Source organism: Python bivittatus, unplaced genomic scaffold (genome assembly GCF_059951505.1).
Source record: "Python bivittatus isolate LINGU-HERP-01145 unplaced genomic scaffold, Pbiv_v1 ctg000170_np1212, whole genome shotgun sequence".
NCBI lineage: Eukaryota > Metazoa > Chordata > Lepidosauria > Squamata > Pythonidae > Python > Python bivittatus.
In genome coordinates, this window is record NW_028277039.1 from 1,677,575 (window position 1) to 1,692,000 (window position 14,426).

Below are 14,426 nucleotides of genomic sequence, written 5' to 3' on the forward strand. Positions count from 1 at the left end.
ACTACTGGAAGAAAAGTTGTTTACCTGTCACAAATATACAAAAACTGAAAATAAAGAAATAATGATCTGTTATTACAAATCAAGTCCAACAAGAAAAAGATATCTGAAAAGAATGCACCAGTTCTGGAAAGAACAACATACAGAATCAGAAATGACAGAACAGAGGCTAGCAGATCAACATTAATTTATAACATGAAATAAAGTATTCACAGAAGTAAAATTGGAAGAACTGCAAAGGTCTACCCAGGGCAAAGAAATCAAAGCCTTGCCAAAAGTAGCTCAGGCAGTAGAGGCAATCCAGGGGGAGTCGGTAGTAGAGGAAGCCAGCATCACTATTAAATCGTTCTCATTCCCAAACCAGGCACCGTCTCCTCTGCCTTCTCCTCAGAACGAACAAAGCCCTCTAACTAAAAAACAAGAGAAACTGAAACAAAGAATAACTGAGCATCTAGAACAGCACAAAAATAACAGAATAAGCTTGCCTGCACTGACGCTTGTTACGAAGAAACATCTAGCACCAGTATTAAACAATGCCAATATTGTAATATCAAATATAAGCACCAGCTCACTGCAAGAAACAAACCAACTGATGTACAGCATGGCTGCAGTTATAACTGAAAACTCTGGATGCAAAATCAACAAACAAGGGAAAAACAATCAAACAGTGCACCACCAAAATGGAAGATCAGGTTGGAAAATAAGATCAGCATGCTAAGATCAGATGCAAGCAAGTAGAACAGATAAAAGAAAAGAAGCTGAAGAACAAGAAGACCAAAGAATACCTGATCAAGAAATATCACCTAGAAACAAGGAAGATCAAGGAAGCATTGAAAGCAGCAAATAACAGCCATAGCCAAGAAGATCAGCAGATACAACGCTCAAATTGTACACTACAGGCAGAATCTCCAATTTCAGTCGAATCAGACACATTTCTACCTATCCATCAACGGAGAGGCTGCAATGAACCAGTCAACACCTGACAAAGAAGAAACAGTACAGTTCTGGGCACAGCTATGGGACAACCCAAAGAAATACAAAAAGAGCATAGCTTGGATAAAGAAGGTAGATAAAAATAAAAAGAAGCTGAAATGAAAGAACTTGTAATAACAGCAGAAATGGTGGAGAAAAGGGCAAGGAAGGTCAAGAATTGGTCAGCACCAGGTGAACTGCATGGTTTTTGGTTGAAACATCTGACTGGTCTGCATCCACTCATTGCCGAGCCAGTTTAACAACAAACTGCAAGGAGGTGAAATTGAAGATTGGATAACATCTGGCAAAACCTACCTGATAATGAAAGATCCAACAAAAGGGGCAGCACCAGGCAACTACAGGCTTACCTGCTTACCAACAACTTTCAAATTGGTAACTGGAGTGGTAGCTGATGCACTCCAACAGCATCTAGCTGAAAACAAGCTCTTTCCATCTGAGCAGAAAGGAAACTGCCCAAACAGCACAGGGACAAAAGATCAGCTCCTAATTGACAAGATGATTTTGGAAAACTACAAGAGAAGGAAGACCAACTTGAATGTAGCTTAGGTTGATTACAAGAAGGCATTCGACTCCCTGGCACATGATTGGATAATCAAGTGTCTAGAAATAACAGGAGTCAGTAGAAACATCAGAAGCTTTGTGCAAAGATCAATGGCACAATGGAAGACACCATTGCTGGTCAATGGTGATAGACTGGGAGAGGTTAACATCAGGACAGGAATCTTCCAAAGAGACTCACTATCACCACTACTGTTTGTAGTTTGCATTGATTCCTCTGTCAACAATACTGAACAAGTCAGGCCATGGCTATCAAACATCAAAAACATCTGCCAGTCTATCCCACCTCCTTTACATGGAAAAACAACATCTGAAATGGTATTGCTGCTCAACATTGTCCAAATATACAGCCAAGATATTGCAATGGAGTTTGGACCAGACAAACGTGTCATCCTTACCATTAACAGGGGAAAAATAATGAAAACTGAAGGAATCAAGATGCCCTATGGAAATAACATCAAGAGTCCGGATGAAGAAGATCACTACAAATACCAGAGCACTTTAGCATCCTTCAAGCTGACAACATCAAGCCCACTGAAGTCAAGAAGAAGGTTAGTAGTGAATATATCATGAGAATGAAGAAGATCTTAAAGTCCAAACTCAGTGGAGGAAATACCACCAAGGCAATTAATACCAAGGAGCATAGGTGGGCGTGGAATATTGCAAGTACATCAGATGTTGAAGAAGAAAAAAGGGCTTTGGAAGAATATCTGAAGGACAGTGAAGAAGATGCACTGAAGCTAGTATATCACGAAGGCTTACTAAATACTGAAGAGACTAAACTGGCCTGCAAGAAAGACCAAATGAAGAACAGAAAAGAAACATGGCAAGGCAAAGTATTACATGGCCAGTACACAAAAAAACTAGCAGGCAAAGCAGATAACAAGACCTGGTAATGGCTAAGAGCAGGAAAGTTGAAGAAAGAGACAGAGGGACTAATTCCGGCTGCACAAGACCAAGCCTTAAGAGGATACATACAAAATGCATACAAAGCCAGAATTGAGAAGGCAGCAAATGAAGAAACAGTGGACCACTAGTTAGCTGCTGCAAGAAGATCACCCAGACTGACTACAAACAACAGCGTGACAAAGTAGCAACAATGGTGCATTGGAATATCTGCAAGAAATACCAGTTGCCTGCAAGCAAGAACTGGTGGGACCCCAAAACAGACAAAGTAATAGAAAATGAAGAAGCTAAGGTGCTCCGGGACTTTAGAATTCAAGCAGACAAGCATCTGCCACGCAACACCCCAGACTTAACAACTGTTGATAAGAAAGACAAAAGTCCGGATAGTGGACATTGCAGTGCCTGGAGACAGCAGAACAGAAGAGAAAGAACTGGAGAAAATCATAAAATAGAAAGACCTGCAAATAAAAGTAGAACGACTGTGGCAAAAGAAAGCAAAGATAGTACCAATAGTAATAGGTGCCTTGGGTGCAATCCCAAAACATCTGGAGCATCACTTGAAGACCATCGGCATTGACAAAATCACCATCAGTCAATTGCAAAAGGCAGCGTTACTTGGAACAGCTTACATTCTGTGATGATACCTCTAACACCATCAGACAGCAACATCTGCCTATCCCAAGTCCTTGGGAAGGACTCAATAGGTGGATAAAAATGCCCAATCCAGCCTAAACATCTGGCTGACTGTGCAACCAACCATAACAATACTGTAATGTTAAGGGAAGAATTGTTTTAAATATATTGTTACTGTCATTAGACATTTAAAATGACCTCTTCCTCTTCCAATCTGGCAGGGAAGCTGCTTATCCCAACCCTTCAACTGGCACCAGTGGAGCAACGTCAAAGAGGGTCTCCTGGTTTCGTCCCGGCAGAAGGGGCCAGGCAGGCCAGACAGTTAGGAAGACACCGAGCAGGATGCTCGGGAGGGGGAGGATAGTGCCTCGGAGCGGCAATGCCAAGCGGGCTTCTCTCCAGGTGCGGCCCAGCACAGAGCGGAAGGAGGAGAGTCCTGTGGCATCCCTCAGAACCGTCACATACTGGGTGCCTGGTCTTCCACCACCCAGTCTCTCTGTGCCCTGACCCCTCATTCTCCATGGCAACCTCAGGGAGCCAGGGAATTGTTGGAGGAGAAGAGCCAGGTTGCTAGGAGACCCCAGCCGTGTCACTGCAGGCCCTTGGCCACTGAGTCCCCCCTCCCCCGTGCTCAGGGGAGGCTTGTGGAAGCAGCAGGTGCAGGAGAGGCCAGAAGGGGCAGCCCAGCCCAGAGAAGCCGGGCAGCCCAGCCCAGCCCAGCCCAGCCCAGCCCGGACTCTGTAGGAATCAGGAAAAGTGACCACAAGCATATACATGTCAAGTTCAGATGTTTTCCAAGGTTTCCAGACTGCTGTTTATAACAACCCTAAGCGACTAAAAAGAAAAAAAAGAAAGGGAAGGTCTAGAAATAAGCAACATGGAAACAGGGTGTCTATGGGGAGGGGGGCAAAAAAGTCAGGAGGGTGGCCACAACCATGCAATCAAAGCCCCACCCCTTTTAAGGTTGTGGCCGCTAACTTGACTGCCCCCCCACCACAGAAAGAGGAAGGCAAAGAAATTAGTCCTGATTGTTTGAAAATCCTCTTCTGTTGAAAAAACAGCTATTGAAATACTGACAGAGACAAGGTCTCGACATCCAGAGCTGCAGGTCTGGTGCAGATTTATTCTTCCAGCCAATAGAAGTGAATATGGACATGCTCACAACACATGGACAGACTCAACCATAGTTTTGTATGACACCTTTTATTTCCCAAGTTCCAATAAAGCCAGATAAAGAGACTTGAGACGAGGCTTCTTTAAGATAACAGATGTATATGATCAAGACACAGCTGGGTGACTCCAATCAACACCCATTAGAAAGGAATGTTGAAGGAATCGCACCTCACAAAGCAAACATCAGAGTTTTATAGACATCCATTAATGTATGCAGGTGATACATTCCCCTATATCCATACATGGGGTTTTGGGGATGGTCTAAGGAGGGGTTGAGGTGGTCCCTGAAAGTTGAATCTAAGTTTAACTTTTTTTCCTTCTTATCTATCCTTTGGAATCCCAAACCTTTCTCTCCGGACATCGGCCTAACACCAGCCTGGTACAGAATTAATTTATGGCTACAGGCCTCTGGTTAATTGCTTTTAAGGGAGATGGGGTAGGAGAATGGTGTGCTCTTTATAAAGTAAGTTAACCCTTTAGAATAGAGTGCACTCTTACAGGTATAGTTTATACATTATGTGAAACATATCTATATCTCTATAAAATATATATAGAATATAAAATTGTGTACTAAAATAATGCCCTTCAGTTTCAACTGGGAAACTGCCAGCATCTTAGACCAAAGATCCATCCAAAAATGAGGGAATTCTTGGAAACCTGGTATTCAGACAAGGCAGCCATCAACAGGTGATAACAGGAGATAAACAACATCTACACACTATTCAAAAGAGACAATAGAAAAGGAAACAAAAGACCAGAAGATTGCCTTACCAGCAATTATCACCCACATAAGCAAAGGTTACTACCAGGCACACAATCAAGCAGCAAACATATGCCAATCAAGGAACTACCAGAGGAGCAAAACAAACCCCCACCCCCACCAGCACTGGCAGGGCATGCCACTGTACATAAACAGAGAGCAAACCCCACCCCATTCTAGCACTGGAGATGTTACCTGGCTGGGTAATGAAACGTTTGCAAGAAAACAGCCAAGCTCAGAGAACCCCAAGGACTCCACTATTCTTCCAGCGTTACATATTAATACTGAAGGGCATTATTTTGATACACAATTTTATATTCTATATATACACAATTTTATATTTTATATATATACAGTATATATATGCTTCACATAATGTTTAACCATACCTGTAACAGTGCACTCTATTTTATTTCTAAAGAGTTAACTTGCTTTTGCTTTGTAAAGAGCACTGGTTTCTTCCCCCCCCCCTTATCTCTTTGCTGAATGCCCGATTGTCTTCGAATAAGCAATTAGCTGAGTACAAGTTGTTTGTTTTACCAAGCTTTTGCAACAGTTGTGGGGCCCTGCATTCCAGAGAAAGATAAGAAAAATCTTGTATGCCATTCCCTTGGTAACCAGAAGAAAAAGTTACATTTAAGTTTACCTTCCTAAGAACCACCTTTCACTTGCTCAGACCGTCCCAAAAATCCCTTGTATGGGTGTGAGGGGATGTACTATCTGATTACAGATTTACATGTCTATAAAGCCTTTGATGTTGTTTTGTGAGGTGTGATTTCATCAACATCTCTTCTGAATGTGTTGATTGGGGTCACCCAGCTGTGTCTTGATCAAAATACATCTGTTATCTTAAAGAAGCCTCGTCTCAAGTCTTTTTATTTGGCTTTATTGAGACTTGGGAAATAAAAGGTGCCATACAATTCAAAATATAAATAATAAATAAATAAATAAGTTCATGGATTTAATCTGCTGATCCTGGGTGACAGTATTAGAAGAGCCCCCCACTGCTTCTAAAGATTCAGTCAGGATGCAGGGGTGGGTGATAAGGCTCGGAGCACAAACACCCCTTTGAACCTGGCAGCAGTTTCCTGTCCAGCCTGGTCCTTCTCCTCCAACTGGTTCCTTGGCTCTCCTGGCACGGCCCTGACTTTCTCTCCAGGTGACTCCCTTCTCTTTCATTCTAATTCGAGCAACATCTCGGACAAAGAACCTGAACGAAAGAAGAGGACTGTTACAAACCTAAACTGGCTTCGATGTAAGGGGGAGGGAAGGGGAAATGCAGTCAGGCTTTTGAGACTCTGTTATTAGAGGCTAGATCAATACAGGATTTATTTCCAGGATTTCTTGCACAGTTTTCTGTTCCCTGGCTTAGCCTCCCTCGCAGGACTGACAGTAGCCTTCCTCCCGCTTTGTGCTTGGCTCTTCCTCTGTCCTTTACACAAACTATAGAGCCGTCCTGCTTGGTGCCAAATGGATGCCTCCCAGACCCAGGGCCGTCCGGCCTCTGCTTGGACACCTGCCAGGAAATTGCTCTTCCCATTGAGTTGCTTTCCCTCACCTGCAGGCAGGTTCATTCCTGCCGTCTGGAATGAGCAAGGACAGGTCCACATATCCCTTGCAGTAGGATCCTTCCAGGCTCTGGGGCAGCATGACCCTATTCCCCACCCGGTCCTGTAGCCAGACTTTCTCAAGCCCTGCTCTTCAGTCACTCTTCCTAGGACCTCCCTAGGCGACCTCCCTAGGCGACCACCCCATCACCCTTCTCTGAACCTGTCCCAGCATCTCTGGATCCTCTGCCAAGTCTGGGGCCCAGATCTGGACCCTGGGCTCAAGGGGGGCCTGACGGAGGGGAAAAAGGGAGGCGTCCCTGCCCATGATGGGTAGCATTGTAGGAGGGCAGCCTTGTGAGTCCAGGGTACCCCCAAATCAGGAGTCTGGTACCGGACTCTCACCTGCGGGCACGCTCTACTTCCATGGATGCGGGCTAAAGCCACGTTCCCTTTTCAGCAGCCACCTCTGCTCTCGTCCCAGCCTCCCTTATAGTCTGTCTTCTCCCTAGACAGGCCCTCTGCAGGGAAAATGCCTTTGGGGGGCAGCCAGGGACATTTTATTTGTTTATTTATATATTAATTTTTTCACTGCCCGTCTCATTAAAAAACGACTCTGGGCAGTTTACAAAGAAGTTAAAATCAATTGAAAGAGAATTGCTGGGTCCCAACTCTCTTCTCTCTTATTTGCTAAGAAAGCACCAAGGTCCAGCTGTGGGATTATGAGGGCAGGGGTAGGTAGAGACTTGGAAAGAACTCCCCAAAATAAATGTAAAAATGCTACAACAGAAATCACAGGTATCCTTGGGGCAACACTGAGCTGTCCACAACATTGTCAACCACCAAATGATAACATGGCCAAAATTCTTCTTTTATGTTCAAGGGCGGGTGAACAGCCTGCTGTAGTGATCCAGATGGGAAATCCAGACCTTTCTTTTTAATGTAAATGAGCTAAAGAAGCTTGAGCAGCAGCTGCTTTTCCTGGGACCCACAACGAGGGGGACCTCTGGGATCCGCCTTGGTCCCACCCGGCTGGCCTTCCGAAAGGCCTTGGAGAGAGGTGGATGGCACTCCCGTTTGTGAAGTCCTACATTTGGAGGCGCTCTCTGGATTGCCATCTTGTAATTGTTTTGTAATTGGTCTGGGTCTAATTGATTGTACTTCATTGTTTTTACGTTGTGCTTTACTCTTTACATTGTGAGTTGGGCGGCATCAAAAATCAAATAAATAAATGAAAGAAAGCCATTGGAAGCAGTGCTAAGCCAGCTGCAATTTGCTGATGGGTACAGAAGGCCTCGTTTCCTAGCAACCAAGGCAGTTGCCAAGGTCCGTGGATGATCCAGGGAGGGGCTTGGAAGATCTGTCTGTCCAGAAGGAGCTCCTCCCCGGAGAGGGAGGGATTAGGGCTGATGGAAAATCCAGGTGGCCCAAGAGCCAGTGGGAAAGGGCTTCCCCCTTAACAGGCTCCTGTTGCCCCCTGCCAGGGAATGGTGGGCTGCGCAGTTCGCCCTTGCGACACTCCCTGCAATGCACATCCTGCTTCCCTTCTCGGTGGGGCCACTGTCCACATGCTTGGGTCGGCAGGGGGTGGGGGCTGGGTAGCGCAGCTCCTTGGGATTTGAGCGAAGCCTGCTGCCTAATCCAATTTGCGCCCTCTGTTCCCAGCTAATTAATCCCCTTCCCAGTTTATCAGATCACTTTGATAGCAGAGTCAAGAGCTTCTTTCAAGGAGCAGCAGGAGGAATCTAGGGCACCATCTTGCCAATCTTGCCTCCTTAAGAGGAAATAGGTCTTTCTTTCGGGTAAAAAAGGGGGCGAAGGCACCCTGCCCCCCAGCTTTGCTACTGGTAAGTGTTGCCCCTGGAGGATGGCACTCCGAGAGCAGCTAGAGGTGGCAGGAACAGCCTGCCTGGAACCCCAAGCCCTCCGTTCCTGGGAGTGCTGGAAAGTACCTCTTCCCGAATCCCTGGGATGCATCCCCAGCACTCCCAGGAAGGAGGGAGCTTGGTTTCCAGGCAGCTGCCCACCAGGTTCAGCCCCATGTCCTGCTGAAGCATTGATAGCCCACTGAGTGTGCTGCTTCCTCAAGAATAAATGATGGCTGGCTTCAGGCTTTAGTGGTCCCTGAGATCTGTGGAGAAGATCTTAAGATGTGCTTGTAACTGAAAATAGGAAAAGTGCCCCCCTGCTCCCCCCAAGAGGAAAAGAGAAAAAGAAAAGTGTTGCCCAGGTGGGTGTTTTTACAGTAAGGGGGTGGGACGGGTGGGTGAGAGATGGTCCTAGAAGGCAGGAAATGCTATGGAGAATACTTTGGTTGCTCCCGATGTACACATTATGAGCTAGGTGGGTTGTTGCTGGGAAGAAGGCTTTGGTGACCTTCTGAAAATGGCCACAGACACTATTATTGCCACAGCAGAGGGAATTTGGGTTACATCTGCAAGGAAAACAAATGGGAAGCAACCTTTCTGCTTGAGGATATGCTGATCTTTGGCCACAATAACTTTCTGTCTGTCTGTCTACCTGATAATACAGTTTTTCTGCCCCCCACAACTCCCTCTGCATCTATCAGTGAGTGTGTGTGTGGGGGGGTGTCTTTCTGGGCCTGCAAGTCTCACACCCTCCTGCAGGCATCCAAGCCTCCCCAGCAAATGCTGTCCAGCTGCCATTTGAACACATCCAATAATGGGGAGCCCACCTGGTTTCTCTATCAAAGGGCTCTGGCTGGGCATATTCGGTTAGAATCTGCCTCTTGGTGAGTGCATTATTTGGTGCCCTGGAATGTGGCCAAGGACCTCTGGGCTTTTTCCTGAGAGACATTATTTCTAGGAGTTAAAAAAGACTCTCCCCGTCGTCTCTTCTCTCAGGATCTTTCAGTTCTGATGTCCCACTTGAAGATTCAAGCTGTCCAACTCCTTCTTTTTCCCCAGTTGGGGAGCGGGAAAGAAAAGAATCAGTAGTAATGTGGAGGGTATACAAATGGCAGTTGCATCTGGATCTTTGATTGTGGGGAGGCGTCCAAACTATTTTAAACTGGGGCTGATCAAACTGGAGCAAGAGGACACCCATCAACAAGCATTGCCATCCTGATCAGCTCCACAGAGCAGCTCCTTCCCTACCGTCAGTTTACCCTGAGCTTGGATGAGTTGGTTCCTTGAGATTTTCCATCCCTGGCAGGTTTCTTTCCAACTAAAGGAGGCCAGAACATTTCTGCTGCCATAACATTACTTAGAGCCTAATCCATCTCCCAGATAAGCATTTGGCTCTCAGGTATGTACACATAAGAACTTAAAATCCTTAGCTACAACCCCATATAGATTCCTAAGAGTGCCATTCTGAGCACCTTGCTGTGTGCTGCTGAATTGAATGCAGCAATCCCCTTAGAAACCAGGATGATCTGGCTGGAATCTGGGGTTTGCATCTGCTGGTTCTGCTTCTGGTTCAAGCTTCTCTTTACCAGTGATTCCCTGGCCATCATGATCCTTCTAGGTAATTTTTCTTCTTTTTGGAAAATTTCAGAACAATTTACGCCAGGGCAGCTTCACCTGTCAAGGTCTTGTGTCAAATGTGCCACACATAAAAAGCAGGCGGGGCTTCAATTGCACCACTGTGGCTGCCATCTTGACTTTTTGGACCATACCCTGCAGTCACCCCAAGCCCCGTGCAATGATTTTACAGCAGCTGCCCTAGAGGTACAATAACCACTTGTCATGGTGTGGCAATGCTTAGGGATCAAAGGGCCCAACTGGCTCCAATTTTCTTCCAGAGGCAACTTTCAGGAATATTGCAGGCAGTTACTACCAGATTCCAAATGAGACTTTAAAAGGGCTAGGGTAGATAACTGGAGCAAAGCTATCTCTGACAGATGGATCGCAGCTTGCCAGCCACTTAAGCTAGTAAACAACAAACCAAGGGCCCTTGTCCTTGACAGGGTGCCTGCAGGGCATCATCCAAAAAGTCCAGTGGATTTGTTAGAAATGGGCAGAGGATCAATCACACCACTGTGGCCATCATCTGAAATTTTTAGACCATTCCCTGTGGTCACTCCTGTCCTTTGAGGAGACTGTAAGAGGGACGCAGGAAGGCCTGGCACTGGTGGAACTCTGAACCAAGCCAGCCATCAGCCTCTCCTCCAACATGCCCTCTCCCTGGGACTTCTTTTCCAGTCACTTCTTGATCTCAGAGCTTCTCCTGATCATCCAATTCCTGGGCCTCCCTTGAGTCAAAGCCGGCACACTGCACTTGATTCAGCCTTGTGCCAGTACCAGAATGTTTGCCTGGATTGAGAAGGTGGTACCACACCCTCCTGTGAAGTTCCACCCTCCTGTGGTGGGCGAGGAAGATGCACCAGCGGAACAGAGAGCAGCTGAGGAGGAGCCAGGACTTGCCAAGCAGGTGAGTGGCTACCTCAAAGCCGCCGTGGCCATTAATTGCCTGAGCTCCACAGAATGCAAGTGCCAAGCCAGTGTGCGCAAAACTCAATGGCAAAACCACTGGCAGGGATCACTGGCGGTGGGGGAATAACCCTTGAGTCATTGTCTGTCATGGTCTGAAGTTGCACTGGCTGCTTGACCACTGGTGGCTGGACAGTCTGTGTCAGTGTGACAGTGGCTGCGTTCATATAACATGCTCTGCTGAAGTGAATGCACCATACAGTGGCTTAATGGGATAGCCTGGATCATACATTATGTCAGGACAACTGCTGGGCTCCCACAATTTTTGCTTTAGTCATTTTATTCTGGGGCAGTTATAGCCAGCAGATGACACCACTTGGTGTGGAGAGAGCTTCAGCCAGGCTGTCTGGGAACTAAAGCAGTTGAAGTTCAACACACTTGCGGACAAGCCAAAGGAAACTGAGTCACGCATGCACACTCATTCTCAGAGGGCAGACATTCCACTGATACTTCCTGCATCTCAACCTTGTTTATTAGTGCAACAGGGTTCATTGGCTTTGGAACAGGAAAAGAGGCTGGATGACTGGCATTGAGCTAGATGGGAGTACTGATCAGGATCTCCAGCACTAGTGGCTGCCATCAGTCCTCAAAGCCAGTGGGCACATTAAAGGCCACCCTGTGTCTGCCACTCTTTCTCCACATGGAAGTTCCAGGGTCCAGATCAGCCTCCACTGTTGCTTCAGTTTGTTTGGACAGAAACTCCAGCCCCCTCCCACAGGGATCATTCAGCGCACCACCCATAGGGAATGGTGGGTTTTCTCATCTTTATCCCCAGCCATTTCTGGGCTTTGAATGAAGGGAACCCATTGGAGCTCCCAGGGCTGAAGAGACCCTTGTGGGCCCCACATAGTCTCTCCAAGAGGTTCCACCACCAGGTTTCTTCCTTCTAAATCCCCCTCTTCTGGCATGCTTTCTCTCTTCTTTTTTAGTTACCTTATTGTTTTATCAATACAATACACTAGAGGGGACTAGTAGCCCACCAGAAGTCAACAGACTTCCCTCACCACCAGCCATCAGGGCCAGTGAGAAGGTATGTCAGAGATGGAGTTCGGCAATGACTAAATGGTCACAGATTGTAATCTGCAGAAGGAATAACCTTGAGGAACAGGAGGAACAGCTGCAGATAAAAGAAATCTGAGTCTGGGCCAGAATGGTAACTGAAAAAGTGTCTCATACAAGATCCTCCCTAGTTCTCACAAAGATAAAGAAAGAAGGGAGGAGCTCATTCAGACTTGCAAGATTCTGTTACTATAACCTTATAATAAAAGTAGTATTAGCATGCATGACTTTGGTTTCCTACTCTGGTCTACCTTGAAGGACTGACAAGGTTGGCTTCCTCCCCTCAAAGGCTGATATTTAATGGCTGATGCTTAAGGATGCGCTGCAGAATTAGCTCAAACTAGGAGACTGGCAAAGCTGGGGTCAGGGCTGTCTGCTGGCTGTTCCAGGTTTCACTGGTTGCTGTTTCATGCAATCCTTTCTTTTCTTAAAGCTGCCCGAAGGAGATTTCTGCAGTCCAGAAGGTAATTCAGCTACCAATCGAAGCTTTTGTGGGCAGGTGCCCAGGCTCTGCCAGGCGCTCCCCCCAATATCCCAAAGGCAGTCCTTGCCTCTCCGCCAGTCCCTCGGGGTGTGGTCTGTATGTTTTACTCAGGCTCCGCTGGATTCAGGTACTGGTGGGTGAGAGTCACCCTTGATTCTTGGGATACTCCTTTTCTTCCTTTCTTTCTCCCCCTCTCCAATTCTCTTGGAGATGCTTAGGGGAGGATCTCGATTTGCCCGTATAGCACCCCAACTGGGAGAGCTGCACCAGTTGCCCCTTGGCTTCTGAGCACAATTCACGATGCTGGTTTTCAGCTTTAAGGCCTTCACAGCTCAGGGCATGTGTATCCCTGCAACCACCTATCCCCACTAACACCTGCCCATCCAATAAAAAAAGGAAGATAAGGCTTTCTTCATATCCCTTCACTAGGGGATCAACTTCAGCTTTAAAATGTTGTATTTTTTAAATTCTGTGATGTAAGTAGGGTTAGGATAGCCCAGAGACATAGAAGGTCCCATGTCAATTCCATATTGCTCAGAATCTGCTCTTGCTACCATTGTTTTCAGGTACACCCATGCAAAAATACAGCAGAAATAACTGCTGTGGTGGTAATCCTGGAGGAGTTGTGGATTGAAGTAGTTGTCCACATGTCCAAACCTCAGAATCCACTTTGAAGAGAGGCCAGAGCTGCGCCCTCCTCCTTTGATGGGTGGGAAGGAAGCATCAGGTTTTGGGAGCCCTCTTGCCACCCCGTTCTTCTGATATTGCTTTGCAGTCTCTTCTCTGTGGTACAAGGAAACCTATTGAAGGGTGCCAGGCTTAATTTCCTTGTGAGAAGCCTGAGGGGCCATTTATTTTAAAATGAGAGGAGATGCCACTTTTTGAGAGAACCATTATGTTACACTTGGGTACCTACTGGTACCCCCACCCCCAACCTGCTGCTTCAATTCTACCCTGAGTAAAATTTTTATAATATAATACATTTTTATTTTATAAGTCAATACCCAGGAAGCTAAAGCAGCCCCAAGGCTGTTTGGGTCCCTTATCAAAAGCAGGACTGGGGAGGACCAGGGTCCTCCAAGTGTTGCTGAGCCACAGCCCCCAGGAGCCCCAGCCAGCGTGGCCAACGGAAAAGGGTGCTGAGGGCCGCCCGGGGAAGAGCCCGCAGCCATGCCTGAGGGAGAACCACTGCTACTGGAAGCAGTAGCTGAACTTAGACTTGGGGTGTGTGTGCAGGCACTGCATTATCGTGACGTGGCTTTGAAGAAATTGCATTTCACATAAGGCAGCACTTTGTGTAGAGAAGGATTCCTAAGAGACCTCCAGACTCACTGCTTCCCGCCCAGCAAAGAGCTGTTGAGACTACGGAAGACTCACATCTGAGGCCCAGCTTTCTTTCTGTTTAGGGCCCATCCGAGGAGAAGCCCTGGGCACCACGGACCTGCGGCTGCTCCGGGAAAGGTACTGGATGCTTTCTTTCAAGGCTCTTAAGCGGCGAAGGAGGGGGCGCTCCTTTCCCCCCGCGCAAGGGGCCTTGGGAGGCCTCTTCGGTCAGCTGCCGGGACAGTGTGGATTGCTGGGTGTCCAATGCGGCTCTGTTTTGGGCTCTGGGTTGGGCGGAAGGATCACACCACTGGCTGAAATCACATCATGCAGGACAGAAAGAGGAAGAGGTGATGCCCGCGCCAGCGTTGCTCCCTGGGAGCCCAAAAATCAGAGTGTTAGCAGGAAGAGCTGAGTGTAAGAAGGGTCCACTCGGGAATTCTGGGGTGGCCGGGATGCCACGACCCAAATGGGGGCTGCACTTTTGCCAGTTACTTTAGACCTTTGGACCCCTTGACTGACTGCTGGTCTTGAGGGACAGA